The sequence below is a fragment of the Mustela lutreola genome, chromosome 5 (assembly GCF_030435805.1).
Source record: "Mustela lutreola isolate mMusLut2 chromosome 5, mMusLut2.pri, whole genome shotgun sequence".
Taxonomy (NCBI): Eukaryota; Metazoa; Chordata; class Mammalia; order Carnivora; family Mustelidae; genus Mustela; species Mustela lutreola.
Genome location: NC_081294.1, coordinates 116454007 through 116473013, shown reverse-complemented (window position 1 = coordinate 116473013; position 19007 = coordinate 116454007). Strand labels below are relative to the sequence as shown.

The 19007-nt window shown below is 38.7% G+C and overlaps 1 long non-coding RNA gene across 1 annotated transcript in view; it reads right to left on the bottom strand.

Annotated features, from left to right (window-relative positions):
* Positions 1-11179: 11179 nt before the first annotated feature.
* LOC131832454 (uncharacterized) overlaps positions 11180-19007 on the bottom strand; it is a 49896-nt gene continuing 42068 nt past the window's right edge. The window contains exons 3-4 of the long non-coding RNA XR_009354063.1: positions 16505-16671; positions 11180-14151 (exon numbers count right to left, since the gene is read on the bottom strand). This is a non-coding gene — a long non-coding RNA (uncharacterized LOC131832454). The remainder of the gene's footprint in view (positions 14152-16504; positions 16672-19007) is intronic.

The window sequence follows — 19007 nt, the reverse complement described above, 5'->3', positions numbered from 1 at the left end:
CAAGTTTCTAGTATTTAAGAGCACGTACCTTTAAAAGTTGTATTAACTAAACTTACAAAAATACTTTTTTCCAAATTTTTAAACAATGTAATATTTTTTCAAAGAATGTGGATTTGGCATTGATTTAGAATTACTAATCACATTTAGAAAGTGTGGGATCACGTTTAGGAAATAACCTTATTTCAATATTTATATATCCATAGATCAGCTCTCAGGTTGTATATGTGCCTTACTATATCATTATCCCATATTTTCAAATGTGTATACACATATAAAGTGTGTTAGAAACACTTAGACAATGTATTTATAATCAATCTTATGGAAATTAAGAGCTAGCAATCTACACAATGTCTTTATACAATAAGGAGTTAAAATGACGGGGGAAGAATTACACCCTGAGAAAGGGAGACATAGGTTTTGGTTCTGTAACTTTAGATGTAGCCTTAAACAAGATGTGTGAATTTGGATGCCTTCATCTACAAAGTGGAAAAGTAGGTATCCAAATTCCCCTTCGTCAGTGAAGGCAAAGGTTGTAATAATAAAGAAGTAGTTCTCTACATTGGGAATGGAACTGCTTCTAAATTTGTATTAGAATACTTTTAAACTGACTTATGTACAGGTTTCAAGTTACATACAACTGACAGTTAATCTGGCCCTGCTTTTGTATTGTCATCTATACTTAACCAAACTCTTTATCACCAATTAGGATTTAATGAATGCCCAAGCTTACCTATATTTTTCAGGTTTATAATGTAACAGGGAGAAACTCAGACTAGCTTAAGTAAAAAACTGTATTAACCAGTAATTCCATGGATGACGTATATTAAGTACATTCGGATCCAGAAATCCAAATAATGCTCTGAGGACACACTCGTCTCTCATCTCTCTTCACTTGCCCTTTTTCATATTAGCCGTATTCTTTCATATTTGTTGGGCCTTGAAAGATGACCCCAGCCCCTATAGCTCCTGGAAGAAAGCTATCTTGACTCCAAATCACTTGTTAGGGGAGATTCTGACTGGCCAATTCTGAGTCCTGTCTCATGCCACATAGAATGGGTTTCCCAATAGAAAAGAAGGGAGAAAAGAGGTTACTATATATTCTTGCTATTTCAAGTGTTGTCCAAACCAGCAGCAATAGCATCCACTTAAGTACATTAGAAATGCAGAATATCAAGATCTATCCCAGAATACTGACCCAATATCTGTTTACATGATTCCCAATTAATTTGTAACCACAGTAAAATTTAAGCAGTTCTGTAGCACACCAAAGAAAAGCAAGAGATGGAGACACAACAGGCAACTCTTTTCATGAGTCCCACACTCTAACTGAGCTGAGGATTTGGGGTACTTAATAAATGAAAAACAATCATGCCATTAAATTTTTTTTTAAGATTTTATTATTAATTTGAGAGAGAGCATGCGTACGTGGGGTGGGGGAAGGCAGAGGGAGGGAGAGAAGCAGGCTCTCCACTGAGAGCCCTACACAGGACTCAATTCCAAGATCCTGGGATCATAACCTCAGCAGAAGGCAGCTGCTTAACCTACTGAGCCCCCCAGATGCCCCGCCCCAATCATGCCATTTTAAATCCCGAAGCCGGTTTACGGCTTGGTATTTGTGAGATAACGACTTTGTAACTACTATAATAGTAACTATTATACCTTCAGAATTCCTATATCAACAATCAGCATTTCGCAAAACAACTATGACTGAATGATGAAATATTCTGCCTTTTTATTTCTTGATTTCAAAATGAACAGGAGATGCACTTTTCAATTCAGGAGAGAAATATTTATTGATATAAGAAAATTAATTTGACTCTGAGGAATGTAGTCTACAATTCTTTTTTAGAAAAAAAAATTTAGGAAAATGTGGGAAATACACGAATATGGAAATCCGATACATGAATATGTCAAATCCAAGACAACCCGTAGATTTTTAAACTACAATCCTAACTGGAAATAGAACCAGTATCACTGTCTTTGTTGAACAGCACGAAGTTAAACATATAAGTAAGAAAATACATTTTTTCAAACCAGCTTCAAAGACACCAACTTAGGTAAATTAAGTCCAGATATTACAGACCCAAAAAGCAAAGTTGCTTTAGAATAGGTCTAGTATTTATATACTATTATGTAATATTTACATGCACATAAAAGAATATATAGCCTAATGTGATTCAAGAAAACAAGTGTTTATGACATTGGGAATTTCTTTTTCTTTTTTTAGATTGTATTTATTTGACACAGAGAGAGACAGAGAGGGAACACAAGCAGGGGGAGTGGGAGAGGGAGAAGTAAGCTTCCTGCTGAGCAGGGAGCGTGATGCAGGGCTCAATCCCAGTGCCTGGGATGGTGACCTGAGCCAAAGGCAGACACTTAACGACTGAGCCACCCAGATGCCTGACATTAGGAATTTCTGATACATTTTAGTTAATTCTAACTGGAAATGGATTTTTGCTACTTCTAACTTAAAGACTTACGTAAATTCTCAACATCAATTACCAATCTAAACAAAAAGATTATTACCTCTGGCATGGATAGGTTACTGGGAACAGTAATAAAGTTAAAATAGTGAGTTAAAACATCTTTGTATAATTTAGAGATCTATTTACTAGTTACACAAAACAGTCTTACCGTAAACAGAAGGATTTGAAAGATTATATATATTGTCCTAACGTAAGTCTGACAATGATGATACAACACATGAAAGCAAATTATTGCACTGTTATTACTTTAAATGACATGAACTTTTGCCAAAAGGGGAAGGTATCCGATACTTACTGAATACAGGAAATTTGTACTTATTAGGTAATTTTTCTCTAATGAATTAATAGAGTAAATAATGATAGAAATGCAAAAAAAAATTGCTAGAATGAGCAGCCAGTTTCTGCTTTGCTTTTTTTATTTTAAGGAAATCAACATTTCTACCTTCAAATGCAAGACACATTTCAATAACCTGCACCTCTAGACAGATATGAATCCCAAAAGGTAGTACTCAAGATGTTTAGAACAATAGGAAAATAACAGGAAACTAAGATATAGCACACATATCACATAGAAAAACAGGATGCTGGCAGCCTAGAAACGCATACCCGGAACCCAAAATAACAAAATCACACATGCATTCTCTTCCAAAACTATTGATTCCAAAATTATAAAAGCAAAGGAGAAAATACTTTCCCCTTACTATTCCTCTTTCAATTTGGAGAGTCAACTTTAGGGAACCCTTGTGAAGCAACATCCATAGGAGTGCATGCTGTGTAAGGAAGCAGTGGACAAGTGCCTCCAGTGGTGAGATTTTATGAGTGCCTTGAGCAAACTGACCAGGAAAAGCCCAATGAATTCCCTCATTACATTGTCCTTGGTATTAGTTTCCTATTGACTGCCTCAACAAAATACTTCAAACCAGCAGACTTAAAACAACTGAAATTTATTCTCTCACAGTTTTGGGGGCTGGAAGTACAAAATCATGGCGTGTTCCTTCTGAATTCTGTAGAGGCCGACCTTTCCTTCTTGCCTCTTCTTGCTTCTGATGGCAGGAGGCAATCTTTGGCAGTCCTACTGCATCACTGGATTATCTCCTTTTTTTATCTAATGGCCCTCTTCTCCCAGTACTATCTGTCTCTTCCTATGGATTTCTCCTCTGAGACTCTCATCTTATATAGACATAGACATGCCGGATTAAGGGCCCACCCTACTCCAGCATGACTTTATACTAACTAATTACATCTGCAGTGACCCTGTTCCAAATAAACTAATATTCTGAGATACTGGGGATTAGAGCTTCAATCTATCTTTTTGGGAGACACAATTCAACATAATAACTTCTCTTCCTCCAAAAAACAAAACATGGTAACAATACTATGTAGTGCCTATCAGGAAAAGCTACCTACTTAGAGGAAATACAGTTGGGTACTCCTCACTTCAGAGAATAGATTTAGTCTGAAACTATAAAATCACTATAGATCAAAGGAAACATTCCTTCCCCACTACCCCCGTTTTTCCTGATGTGATACTGTGGGAGGTGAGCACTCATCTGGGAGACAAGAAACTTAAGCTCTGATCCACAGACACTAAGTGGCTGAATAACTTGAACAAGTCCTCTGACTTTTCTGATGTTCCATTTCCTACACTCCCTTTTTTAAAAATTTAAATACAATTCATTAACATATAATGTATTACTAGTTTCAGAGGTAGAGGTCAGTGATTCATCAGCCTCATATAATATCCAGTACTCATTACATCACATGCCCTCCTTGATGTCCATCACGCAGTTTGCCCATCCCCCACCCCCTCCCCTCCAACAACCCTCAATTTGTTCTTATGATTAAGAGTCTCTTATGGTTTGTCTCCCTCTCTGATTTCACCTCCTTTTATTTTTTCCTTTCCTCCCCTATGATCCTCTATTTGGTTTCTTAAATTCTACATGAGTGAGATCATACGATAATTGTCTTTCTCAAATCGACCTATTTTGCTTAGCATAATACACTCTAGTTCTATCCACATCATTGCAAATGCCAAGATTTCATTTTTTTTGATGGCTGAGTAGTATTCTGTTGTATATATACACCATATATACATTATCTTTATCCATTCATCTGTCGATGGACATCTGGGCTCTTTCCATAATTAGCTATCGTGGACATTGCTGCTATAAACATTGGGGTGCACTTGCCCCTCTGAATCACTTTTTATATCCTTTGGATAAATACCTAGTACTACAATTGCTGGGTTGTAGTTCTATTTTTAACTTTTTGAGGAACGTCCGTACTATTTTCCATAATAACTGCACCAGCCTGCATTCCCACCAACAGTATGAAAGAGTTCCCCTTTCTCTGAATCCTCATCAGTATCTGTCATTTCCTGACTTGTTAACGTGAGCCATCTCTGACTGGTATGAGGTGGTATCTCACTGTGGTTTTGATTTGGATTTTTCCTGATGCCAAGTGATATTGAGGCTTTTTTTCATGTGTCTGTTGGCCATTTGGAGAAACGTCTGTTCACGTCTTCTATTTCTTGACTGGAGTATTTGCTTTTTGGGTGTTGAGTTTGATAAATTCTTTATAGATTTTGGATACTAGCCCTTTATCTGATAAGACATTTGCCAGTATCTTCTCCCATTTTGTTGGCTGTCTTTTGGTTTTGTTGACTGTTTTTGTTTTGGTTTTCTGTGCAAAAGCTTTTTATCTTGATGAAGTCCCAATAGTTCATTTTTGCCTTTGTTTCCCTTGACTCTGGAGATATGTATAACAAGAAGTTGCTGTGGCCAAGGTCACAGAGGTCGCTGCCTGTGTTCTCCTCAAGGATTTTGATGGATTCCTGTCTCACACTTAAGTCTTTCATCCGTTTTGAGTCCATTTTTGTGTATGGTATAAGGAAATGGTCCAGTTTCATTCTTCTGCATGTGGCTGTCCAATTTTCCTGACACCATTTGTTGAAGAGACTGTCTTTTTTCCACTGGGTATTCCTTCCTGCTTTGTCAATAATAGTTGACCGCAAAGCTGAGGGTCCATTTCTGGGTTCTCAATTCTGTTCCATTAATCTATGTGTCTGTTTTTGTGCCAGTAACATACTGTCTTGATGTTGACAGCTTTGTAATAGAACTTGAAGTCTGGACTTGTGATGTCTCCAGCTTTGGTTTTCTTTTTCAACATTCCTTCAGGTATTTGGGGTCTTTTCTGGTTCCATACAAATTTTAGGATTATTGGTTCCAGCCCTGCGAAAACAGTTGATGGTGTTTTGATAGGGGCTGCACTGAATGTATAGATTGCTCTGGGTAACAGAGATATTTTAACAATATTTGTTCTTCCGATCCATGAGCATGGAATGTTTTTCCATTTCTTTGTGTCTTCCTCAATTTCTTTCACAAATGTTCTATAGTTCTCAGAGTACAGATCCTTTGCCTCTTTGGTTAGGTTTATTCTTAGGTATCTTATGGCTTCTGGTGCACTTGTAAATGGGATGACTCCTTAATTTCTCCTCTCATTGTTAGTGTATAGAAATGCAACTGATTTCTATGCATTGATTTTATATCCTGCAACGTTGCTGGACTCGTATATGAATTCTAGCAATTTGGGGTTTTCCACATAAAGTATCGTATCATCTACAAAGAATGAGAGTTTGACTTCTTCTTTGCTGATTCGGATGCCTTTTATTTCTTTTCATTGTCTCATTGCTGAAGCTAGGACTTCTGGTACTATGTTGAACAAGAGTAGTGATAGTGGTCATCTGTGTTGTGTTCCTGACCTTAGGAGAACACGGGCTTTTAGCAACTCGTAATCTTTTGGCTGGTAGGGGGTTGATGGCTACTGCCTGATCAGGGTGGTGGTTCCTAAGGACTGGAGTGGTTATTGTAGTTTCTTTCTTTCTTTTAATGTAAACTATGTGTCCAAAACAGGCTCAAACTCAGAACTCTTGAGATCAAGAGTCACATGTTCTACCAACTGAGCAACCAGGTTGTGATAATTTCTTAAAATATGACAACAGTGAAGTCTGCCACATTATTTGACTCTTCCATTCACGAATGATTTCTCTGTAGCATGTGAGGCAGTATGTGTAGCATGTTTGACAGTATTTTACCTATGGCAGATCGAAATTGAAATCAATCCTCTCAAGTCCTGCTGCTATCTTATAAGCTAAGTTTACATAATACTCTAAATCTCTTCTTGTCATTCCAACAGTCTTCATAGCATCTTCCTCAGGAGCAGATTCTTGCTCATGAAACTACTTTCTTTGGTCATCCCTATGAAGCAACTCTTCATCTGTTCAAGTTCTTTCATGATGTTGCAGCAATTCAGTCCCATCTTCAGAATCCAATTCTAATTCTAGTTCTCTTGCTCTTCCCACCACATCTGCAGTTACTTCCTCCACAGAAGTTTTTAAACCCCTCAATGTCAACCATGAGGGTTGGGTAACTTCTTTAAAACTCCTATTCATGTTGGTACTTTTACCTCTTTTCATGAATTACAGATTTTCCTAATGGCATCTAAAATGACAAATTCTTTCCAGAAGGTTTTTAACTGACTTCCCAGATCCATCAGAGGAATCACTCTCTATGGCAGCTATAGTCTTACAAAATATAGTTCTTAAATAATTAGCACTTAAAAGTTGAGGCAGCTGGTTGACTCAGTCAATAAAGCATGAGACTCTTGATCTTGGGGTTGTATAAAAGTTCAGGCCCCATGCTGGGTGTAGAGATTATTTACAAATAAAATCTTTTTAAAAGGTACATACATGCATACCCACTTGGAGGTCAAAATTACTGCTTAGTCCATGGACTGCAGAATGGATGTATAGTACTAGCAAGCATGAAAAAAACACGCACCTCATTGTCCATCTCCATCAGAGCTCTTGAGTGACCAGGCACATTGTCAATGAGCAGTGAGATTTTGAAAGGAATCTTTTTTTTCTGAGCAGCAGATCTCAACAGTGGGCTTAAAATATTCATCAAACCATGTTGTAAACATATGTACTGTCATCAGGCTTCATTGCTCCGTTCATAGAGCACAAGCAGAGTAGATTTAGCATAACTCTTTGGGTCCCTGGGACTTTCAGAATGGTAAATGAGCATCGGTGTCAACTTAAAGTCACCAGCTATATTAGCCCCTAATGAGAGTCACCCTATCTTACGAAGCTTTGAAGCAAGGCATTCACTTCTCCTCTCCATCTATGAAAGTCCTAGATGGCCTCTTCTTCCAGTGTAAAGCTGTTGCATCTATACTGAAAATCTGCAGGTTAGTGTCACCACTTTCATGAAGTATCATAGCTAAACCTTCTAGATAATTCACTATAGCTTCTCCATCAGCACTTGCTGATACACTTTGCACTTTTTTTGTTATTGAGACAGCTTCTTTCCTTAAACCTCATGCACCAACCTCTGCTAGCTTCCAACTTTTCTTCTGCAGTTTCCTTACCTCTCTCAGCCTTCACAGAATTAAAGGGAGTGAGGCTTTCTCTGGATTAGGCTTTGACTTAAGGGAATGTTGTGGCTAGACTGGTCTTACACTCAACCACTAAAATTTTCTCCATATCAGCAATAGGCTATTTTACTTTTTTATCATTCACATGTTCACTGGAGTGGCACTTTTAATTTCCTTCAAGAACCTTTTCTTTGCATTCATAACTTGAATAACTGTTTAGCATGAGAGGCCTCTCTTTTGGCCTATCTCAGCTTTTGACATGCCCTCCTCACTAAGCTTATTTATTCCTAGCTTTTGATTTAAAGTAAGAGACATGTGACTCTTCCTTTTCCTTGAACATTAAGATGTCATTGTGGGGTTGTTAACTGGCTTTATTTCAATATTGTTGTGTCTCAGGGAATAGGGAGGCCGGAGGAGAGAGAGAGAGAGCGATGGCTCATCAGTGAAGCAATCAGAACACACACATTTATCACTTAAAGTCACAGTCTTACAAGGGTGTGGTTGATGCTGTCCCAAAACAATTTTAATAGCAACTTCAAAAATCACTGACCAGAGATCACCATTACAAATATAGTAATAATGAAAAAGTTTGAAATACTGGGAGAATTACCAAAATGTGCAATAGGGACACAAGTGAGCAAATGCTATTGGAAAAATGGCCCCAAATGATGTGCTTGACATAAGGTTGACATCAACCTTCAGTCTGAAGGAAGAAAGGAAGGAAGGAAGGAAGGAAGAATCCACAAAGTGCAATTAAGCACAGTGCAATAAAATGAGGTATGCCTAGGTGCAATTTGGGTTGGTTTGGTTATTTAGGCATAAGTCTCTTTCTTCCTTAATGAATCTTCCCAATTCTAGCATGAATATGTGTATTTTTACTTACAGCATTGAACAGTTTTAATATATACTCCTAATGCTAAGATATAGATACAAAACATTTCAGGTCATGATTAGTAAATTAGGAATATATTTGGTTTCTTAAACTTATGACAACAAACATTAATTCATAGAGTAATTGAGTCTTGGTTGGTTTAAGAGTCAGAAGAGAATAAAACTTCTAAAAAGGTCTGGCTGTTATTCAGGAGCAGCTGCAAAGTCACCTGCCTGCTTATTTATGGGAAAGATACCAGTGACTCTGGCTTACATAAATGGAGGGAGGAAGATGATAGGCAAGTCAAAATGTTTCTTCGAAGGGAAGCTGAATATTTCTCTGTTCTCCTTAATGTTGTTTACTTCAAAGATAATTTCCAATTTAGTGTTAACACCAGATTCTCTCAAGAGTAAAAAGTGAACCTGGGACATTTCCATTTGGGACAACGCTACTAGGGTACACAACAGAAAAACCTGGAGAAAAACACAGTATAAAGTTCAAGCTACAATCCCCTCTTATTACACAGTGAAATTTTCTTCCAAAATACCTTTGGCTCAGCTCTAATGGAATACAACATAATAGAGTTTTGTTACCTTAGGGTATTATCTACACCGTTCTATGCTTCTTTGACAGTTAGCTTTCTTGATTCAATAAAGGAGCAGAAAATTGCTCCAATTTAAGGAAAATCTATTAACTTGTTTAGTTCTCTAAGGTACTATTCTTCAGGATGCTGAAGCACTAGCTAACAAAACAACATCATAGAAATCGAAAAGCTCTGACCAGGTAGAACCTGGAGTATATATTCCTAAATTAGGGGAAAGCCTGCATGTCTGTCTGCCTTAATCTTCTTCCTCATAAGCCCATGTAGAGTGAACTGCGAAGTGCAGAAATGGCACACCTGTATTTTGCTTTGGCGTGTCATACAAAGTACCATCCTATGAAGCTCCTACAATATGCCAGGTACCGTGCAAGGTCTCTTTATGTCCATCTACCTTAGTTATCCTTGTAGACAATTTCAAGATAGCTGTTACACTTATCCTTTAGTTGGGGAAACTGTTTTCAAGAAGGGTTGGGCAGCTGTCTCAAATCACACACCTGTCAAATTAAAGCCCAATGACTTACATCCAAGGTTGTGTGGATTTTAAGTCCTAGAATTCTCCTGTAACACCACATATATTATTAACTCCTCATCTGAACCAAGGCTTTGTCTTCAGAAAGCCCCCAAGGTAGCATAAAATTCATTCTTCCACACCAGGACTCACAAGAACTAGACACTGGAACGGCAAATATTGCTAGTAGGAAAGAAGAGGTTCGAGGATCTAAAATATCGGGTTCAGTTGTGAGCAGCTCTGAGATCCAAAGGGAGGAGTAGGAAATTCAAAGGCAGACCACTACACATTGTCTTCACAGAGACCCAATCAGCAGCAGCACCTGCTCATACAGGGAGAAAGGTCAATGAGAGCAGAACTGCTGAGGGAAGGCTGAGGTAGGCCCAGAAGAAAGGACCTGGTTCAAGGGGAAAACTAGGTCACAACACAGTGCTCTTCCAGGATCCCCACCCACTGGGAATGCCTCAGTCAATGCACCTGGACTAGTATGACAGTCAGATGACTCCTCTAAAACTGAGCTAATTAACCCCTTCATGTGATGGGAGGAACATTTTAGCTCCTCATTTCTTCAGCTTGTAAGTCATAAATAATGATCAAAACAATCAATTAAATGGAAGTGGGAAAGCTGCCTGACCTTAAAATAGCTCTAATGCACAGGAGGCATTTTGGATTTTAAACTTCTAACACTCATCCATTCAGTCATCAAACTGGCCAACAATTGTTCATTTTACATAATATTAAGTACTGTGTATACTGAGAAAATCAGAACTAAATCCGTTAAATTTGTATAGTCATACACCAACCATTATGCCATGTGCTATTGCTAGATCCTTCGGGGTCATGATGATGATTCAGCTCTTTTCTTTCCATACCCTCTCTACATGCTTACTCAAGGAGATCATTCATTTCCTTAGCTTCGATGATCAACCTATGATAATGATACAAATACCTATTATCTCCAGTCCTACTTTTTCTCATCTCCTTGTCCTTATTCCCAAAGACATCACAAATATTTTACTTGATAAATTCTCCAGCTTCTAAAAACTGTTATTTCTAAAATGAACTCCTCATTTTTCGCCAGGTACCTCACCCGACCCCCTCATAACTTCCTTCTGGAATTTCTGATTTCTCTTTAAAGAATCACTCACCTCACCCATTCACTCCTTGCCTCAGTTATTAAGTCCTCTCCATGCCAGTCAATTATAAATTATTATATATATATATAAAACACTATATATATATATATATATATATATATAATTATAACGTTTTCTCAGTCTTTTCTGTAAGACCTCTCTGGTACCTGGCACTTTCCCTTCATCCCTATTGGGATCCCCATCCCTAGTCTGGATTTTTACCCTGTCGCACAGTTCTTACTTCCTTTCATGGATTCCAAAATCCTGGCTTAGGCCTCAACTCCTCCATAAAGCTTTTGGGCCATTCCACTCTTCATTGATCCCTGCCATTCTGGAGTTTCTTCAGCATTTATTCTATTTCACAGCATTTGTTCTAGTTTATGACTTCCTCCTCAGTGATTATTTCATCCCATCTCACTGCACTCCCAACAATCACAATCCCTGGTCCAGCCTAAGTACAGAACAGATGCTCAAAAAATACTTGGGAATGATTAACATTTGTGGACTGATATATACTGAGTCTGTCCCCCCTCTAATTAATATGGTGAAGCCCTAACACCCAAAAGGACTATCTGAAGACAGGATCTTTAGAAGTGAATTTAGGGTAAATAAAGCCAAAAGGGTGGTGCCCTAATCTGGTAGGTTTAGGGCCTTAGAAGAAGAGGATGAGAGATTTCTCCCTCTGCCTCTCTCTTTCTCCCTCTCCCTCCCATTCTCTCTCCCTCTCTCTCTCTGCCATGTGAGAACACACCAAAAAGGTGGCCATCTGCAAGCCAGTAAGAGACTTCTCACCGGAACCTAACAACTGGCATCCTGATCTTCAACTTGCCACCTCCAGAACTGTGAGAAAATAAATATCTATTGTTCAAGCTTCCCTGTCTACAGTACTGTGCTATGGCAGCCTGTTGGTATAACCAGTACTTATACTTTTATGATTAAAGTTTCATCCTCATGAAAGAAAAGAAGGGCTACCATATAAAGAACTTGTTTTCAGTATGTGAGGTAGCAACTGAGAGGATGGTCATAATTAATGAAGCTTCCTCCTGGCTGTATAACTTCTAAAGAAGGTATCTCCTTCCAGCTTTCTACCCCACCTTCACTGTAATAGCTTTCCCTACCCAACCCATTCAGCCCTGAAGTATGGATGAGCTAATACAGAGTAAGCCCTGATTAGCTCTGGCTGGTTACGTTGGTACACTGAATCATTCAAAGATGGCCAAATGACCCAGTGCTGACGAGGGATGGATATAAAAAGATTTTTATGAGGATTTGTGGGAAATTTCCTTATTCTTACCAACTGCTCAGGAAAGATATTCTCTTGGCCACAGGGAGTTGTTGTATGTGGAACTATTTTAGCTGTTTATTTACTGTATAGGAAGCAAGGCTAAAAATGAAGCAGACACTGAGAGGGGCAGAGGTGACAGACTCAAAAGAGAAGCAGAACTAGAGCCTTGATCTGATTATGCCTGAAGCCTGATCTCCCACTGCACTTTTTAACTCTGTGAGCCAGTAAATTTCCTTCACTGCCAATTTGAATCTGGTCTTCGATTACACACAACCAGAAACATCTTTTGTACAGAAAGGAAAGCTAAGCTAAACCTATTACAATGAGGAAATTATTATTCACCAGAGGGAATTCAGAACTTTTCATTCTTTGTGTCTCAGTCTGACCTAATTCATACCCCAAATGCTTTCTAAGGACATTTGTAACTACTTTCCAATACTGTATATCTATCAGTGCTGGTCCATTCCATAGCCTGAGGCACTCTGAGTACACTAAATTGACATTACATTAACTTGTCCCCTCAGAACAACAAACTAGTCTCTGATCGAATAAATAAAACAAGAGGATAACATCTGAAGAGGCATAGCAATGGTATCTATTTAGGAAAACTAAAACCCCACTAGGAAGAATCGAGGAACCACCAACCACAAGACAACTGAAAAAAAGCCTGAGTCCCACTTTCTTAGAAGCAGAATCGGAGTCAGCAGTATGAAAACCGTGAAACACAATAAAGCAGCAGGCGGTCCAGAGCCATATATTTTTGCCACAGTTGAGATAATACACTTTTGCTAAATTCTGTTGCTGGTGCAGAACCTATTTTTGTTTTTTAATCATTCTCAGTAGGAAAGTCCAAAGAATATCTAATGACCACAGATTAAGATCTACGAAGAACAATTAAAAATCAGGATAATAGGGGCACCTGGGTGGCTCAGTGGGTTAAAGCCTCTGCCTTTGCCCTAGGCCATGATCCTAGGGTCCTGGGATCGAGCCCCGCATTGGGCTCTCTGCTTAGCAGGGAGCCTGCTTCCTCCTCTCTCTCTGCCTGCCTCTCTGCTTGTGATCTCTGTCTGTCAAATAAATAAATAAATAAAAATCTTAAAAAATTAAAAAAAAACAAATAAGAAAATAAATAAAAATAAAATCAGGATAATATACACAGCACAGGGATCACAAAATCAAATGCTTTCAGTGACCAAGCAACTATGTATGAAAAGACTATGTGTGGTGGGGAGTGGAGAGGACTGAGGATCAGTGCTCTGTCCACAGGGCACAGACAGTACTCAACTCCAGCTGACTGCTGCCTTACAGAAATGTTAGACTCACGTTGTCAGATTTTCCAGTTTTTTTTAAAGAGAAACTGGAAATGTGTGGGTATAGAGTATGTGTAAAATCAGCTAATCAGAAAAAAAAAAGAAAAAATCACCATTCAGTCCAAAAAGAGGAAAAGAAGAAAAAAGAAAGTCAGTGACCAGTTTCTCTGAGTTATTCCATAGGAAAGGCAACTTAAAGGAACCTGGGAGCAGATCATTTGAGCACTGCTTTCCAACTACATTCACTTCTCCTCTCCCGCTACACCCTGAGACTATGCTGTGCAGGACACGTGTAATTAGGCAGAACATAGCCAGCATCATAGCAGGGCTTCTTTACCTTCAGTGGCCACACAAGAAACACCTGGATATCTTGTTACAATGCAGATTCCCAGGCAGCAAGTCCTAGGGTGGAGTTGGAGTTGGTATTTCTAATGGGGCTCCCAGAGGTTGTGAGGCTGCTTGTTCACTCTTTGAGTAGCAAGAGTTAATGGCAGGTTTTTCTGGCTTTTTCTGACCACGACCTAAAATAAAAATACATTGTACTTGGCAACCTAGAACAAATAAGCAATATAAACATGTAACTGAAATGGAGACAAAAGTTACTCTAAGGGGTACACTTGATGCTTTTTATCTGATTCCATCACTTTATCTTATCCTATTGTATTAAATTTTGTCTTTTTAAATGCTGGTTGTGACTCATTAAATAGATTTTTATGACCCACGAATAGGCTATGATATAAAGTTTGGAAAACACTTCAATTTTTTTTCAAACCTCTTCTATACATTTTTAAAATGCATTTTTCCGTCTCTTCAATGAACAAGACTAGATGACAAAAATGTGTAAATGTTGCCTGAGGAAGGTTAGGTCAGCACAGATGACAGTCATAGCTCACGGGGGTTGAACACTTACCATTTAACAGGAGCACGGTTAACCCCATGTGCTCCAGACCACACAACAGGATTCTAATCCCAACAGAGCCACCTACAAGCTGTGAAACCTTAGTCAAGTTACTTAACCACTCTGGTCACAGAGTAAAAAGGAGGTAGCAATTACACAAATGCCTCATGAGGCTTTTGTGATGACTACTGTATGTTTACAGCACTACATGGATAGGACAACGTAGCGCACACAGCAAGTATCATAGAAGATTTTGCCATTGCCATCATTATTACCAAGTACTTCATAAAAGTTCTATCACTTAGATTTCCAATAATCCTAAGGAAGAGTATAACGGAACTACTTAGTGGGCCAGTGTGCAGCCATTTCCACCTACTTCTCTGTTGACAGAATTCCTCCTTATTCAGAGTATCCATCCCTCACAGGTCACTCAGGAGGGAATCCTAGTTGGAAAGTGATGACCATAAACCCTTTCCACTTGCCAGTGATGGGTTAAGAAAGATCCTGTCATTTAATTCTAGCCAATGAACCACAAGGCATTTGGGAAATAGTTCCTCTCCCTTAAAGGAAAGTGGAAGGAAAAAAAACATCCTATCTTTTTCCACTGAATGTTATGTCTAGAAGTGACCCCAGAAACGGCCTCATACATTCAGCAACCACGAAGATGGCCAGGAGAGGACCAAGTGAACAGAATGCTCATGCGTACAAGCAAGCACAGTTACCACCCCATTATGGGTGGGGAAGGTGAGGGATAAAACTGGTATAGGAAGATCTCAAAAATCACACTCTGCAAGTTTCCCGCTCTTTATCCACTAGGCTACAATAGCCCCATCTTAAAGAACATGATTCTTTTTTTAAACACCCTGAAGACATGACTTGGTAGATACCAAAAGTATTTCCAGAATCAGGTATCCATCTCAAGACCTTTAAGGTCAGTTAACATTGTCATTTGCTGGGGGTAGATAGGCTGGGATCCTGATAACATACATAGCATTGATCTATTTCTTTTATGCCACACTCTGCTACTTTGTGCAACTAGTCTCTTCTCATTACATGTCTATAGATATAGTTTCTGTCTTATCTAGACTGTTGATTCTAAAATTATTCTCATAAACATCCTTAAGCTAAGGTGTTATTGACTAATAATAGATAACACGCCCCTGTTTCTAGACTATGTTTTTAACATGCATCTTCCCAAAACGAATTTCAGAGACTGACAGGGATGTAAGACATAGTAAGGAGGAAAGGAGACCATTCTGACCCCTGAAAATAACACCCCTTGAGGAGCTGCCTTGCTTGGCCTCTGAGTCTGACGTTTTTCTTCTAAAACCTAGCAGACATAATACTCTTCATGGCAACCTCTCTTACTATTCCAGTGAACACAGGAATACCAAAATTTTTAAGTCCTACATAGGCATGATTTTTAAAATGTACTAAGCCACTTTACAAAGTCACAACAACCTGATTTGGTTTTGTGAATCAATACTTTAACTCTAAGAAACATACTTTTTTTCACATTTTACATCTGTGAACTGGTTAGTATCTTTCTATCCTTGCTGGCCAGGCAGGAATCATGATGCACTTGCCATTGACAGTGCACAAACTTGTAGTTATTTCTGGTGGCAACACTTAAAACTCTAAACTCATGTCATTTCAGGACCAGCTGAGTTGCAGCTCTTGTCCAGAAGCCTTCTGATGACACCCTTGAGTGAGATGAAAAAAGCCACAGCTTCAAGACTTGTAAATAGTGTTAGAAGCTTAGGGGGGAAATGTATAATAATTATAGTAAGGCTGTTTTTAGTTTTTTAGTTTTTTTTTTTAAAGCTGCATTAACATCCAATATCCAAAGACATTAATAAGTGGGATTCGAAAGTAAATCTGAAAAGCTGCACTCCAAGGAGAATTTCAGAATACCTTAATAAATTATTTGGTTTCTATTTTCCTTTTCTCTATACAAGAGTAAAGCACTGGGTTACCTGGGTGGTGTAGTCAGTTAAGCATAGAACTCTTGGTTTCAGCTCAGGTTGCGCTCTCAGGATCGTGAGATCAAGCCCTGGGTAGGGCTCCATGCTCAGTGCAGAGTCTGCTTGGGTTTCTCTCTTCTTCTCCCTCTGCCCCTTCTCACCCCTCTTTCTCTCTCACCCTAAAATAAAGAGAGAATTTAAAAAAGAGTAAAGTATGACAAAAATTTAAAGGAAGTTGGGGGAAATTGGAAGGGGAGGTGAACCATGAAAGAAAGACTATGGATCCTGAAAAACAATCTGAGTGTTTTGAAGGGGTGGGGGGTGGGAGGTCGGGGTACCAGGTGGTGGGTATTATAGAAGGCATGGATTGCATGGAGCACTGGGCGTGGTACAAAAATAATGAATACTGTTATGCTGAAAATAAAAAGTAAATTTAAAAAAAAAAAAAGAAAAAAAAAGAACTTTTCAAATATTAAAAGTAGATTCCAGGTCATAAGTTCAAGTCTCACATTGGGCATACAGCTTACTTAATTTAAAAAAAGCTAACTTAAAAAACACAAATATCGAACATAAGCAATAATTCTAAGCAATAAAAAGAATTATGTCATACTTTAACTGGCACTTTTTTCTTTTTCTCTTATTCTTTTATTTTTTGAGTTAAGGGTCATGTTTATTTCTTCCATATAGAAATCCACATATTCCAGGACCATTTAAAAAAAAAAAAAGCTATCCTGTATTGAATTACCTTCCTGGCTTTGTAAACAAATGAAATCAGTTGATGTTTTGAATGTGGGTCTATTTCTGGACTCCTGATCTTATACACTGACCTAGCTGTCTACATCTATTTTTTTTTTTTTTACATTTTTATTTTAATCACCAGGTGCTTATCACAACAAGGGCACTCCTTAATCCCCATTACCTATTTCACCCATCCCCTCACCCACCATTTTTTTTGTTTGTTTGTTTCTTAATGATGCCTAAAGTAATGGCTCATCTTCAAGTCAAAGACATCTTCAAGTGTATGAATACGATGTTATTCACAGACGAGCTACTAGGATCAGAAAGGCTAAATGACTTACACGCACATCCACATGTACACACACACACACACACACAACTTCCAGAGGATAGAAGACAGGTCTTTTCTACGTACTGCAATATTCTGTCTCTCTTTTGATGAGTATCTGGGCATGAACCAGTTTCCTATGGCTCCCTCTAATCCAAAAATTCAATTTGGAGACTGTATTTGCCACCCATCGACTTGTTTTGTATATTGTTTTTCTAAGACATAGTGTGTATGAAATAGAAAATGACACTGCAGGGGTACTGTTTGCTCTTAAAATACATCACTCTGAAGGAAGAACTTGATTGCCCAGACTGTAGGCTAGGACTGCGATCTGGGAGACACAGCTTGTATATGTTAGAGGAAAAGCCACACTGAGCACACGTGCTCCGTCTGCTGTGACACGTATGCTCCATCGGGGCCTAGCGGCCCCTGGAGAAGGTCATGTGCTTTTGCTAGGCTGACGTGCAAAACACACAGTGCAAAATGTTCTGACGATCTGACGATGATGTTTTTGGAGTTTAGTTTCAGTGATCACTTGTGTAAAGGAAAAGATCAAAATCTTCCCAGAGTTTAAAATGTGAAAGTGCCTAAAGGGAATTCTAGTGTGATCCCACAGTGTTTGTTAGCTCAGACTCTTACAAGCTTCTGCTGGACTTGCAAGTAAATATTTCTCTGAAAGAAAAATATCCTGGGGGAAAAGCTGGAAACAATATTAAGAGCTCCTACACTGTGGGATGGTGCTGAAGTGCTTGGAGTTTAAGAAATGGGCCTAGCAAAGACTGTATTTTGTAGTCTACATTCAGAATGCAATGCTTTAAATTAAAAACAATAAATCTTTCTAAACTCCAGTTTTCTGCCAATAATGATTTGGAAACTGAAGCACAGATCATTCAGTTGAGCAGATCTATGAAAAGGGGAGGACAAACATGATCCAAGGGAATTTTTCCTGCCATGAAGACTTTGGGAGCCGTCTGCCAAAAGGACAGTTTATGGTTACACTGACTGAGGGAAGCTGGGAGGTCCTGAGGAGGTGGAGGCAGAGACAAGCGAAAGCCTTATGGACTACAAAGAGACTAACAGATACACTCTCAATCAGAGACCTTATTCTAATTTGATTTTACTTTCTTTGAAGCAAGTTATGAACTACTTAACAAACTAACTTAGGGCTAGTTTTTTGTCTGCCTGTGACTGCAAACAGCTAGTTAAATTCAGAAGTTTGTTTATTTTTTAAAGGATTTTATTTATTTATTTGACAGAGATCACAAGTAGGCAGAGAGGCAGGCAGAGAGAGAGGGGGAAGCAGACTCCCCGCTGAGCAAAGAGCCCCATATGATGCGGGGCTTGATCCCAGGACCCCAGAATCATGAACTGACCTGAAGGCAGAGGCTTTAACCACTGAACCACCCAGCTGCCCCCAGAGGCTTTTTGTTTTTTGGGGTTTTTTTTAAG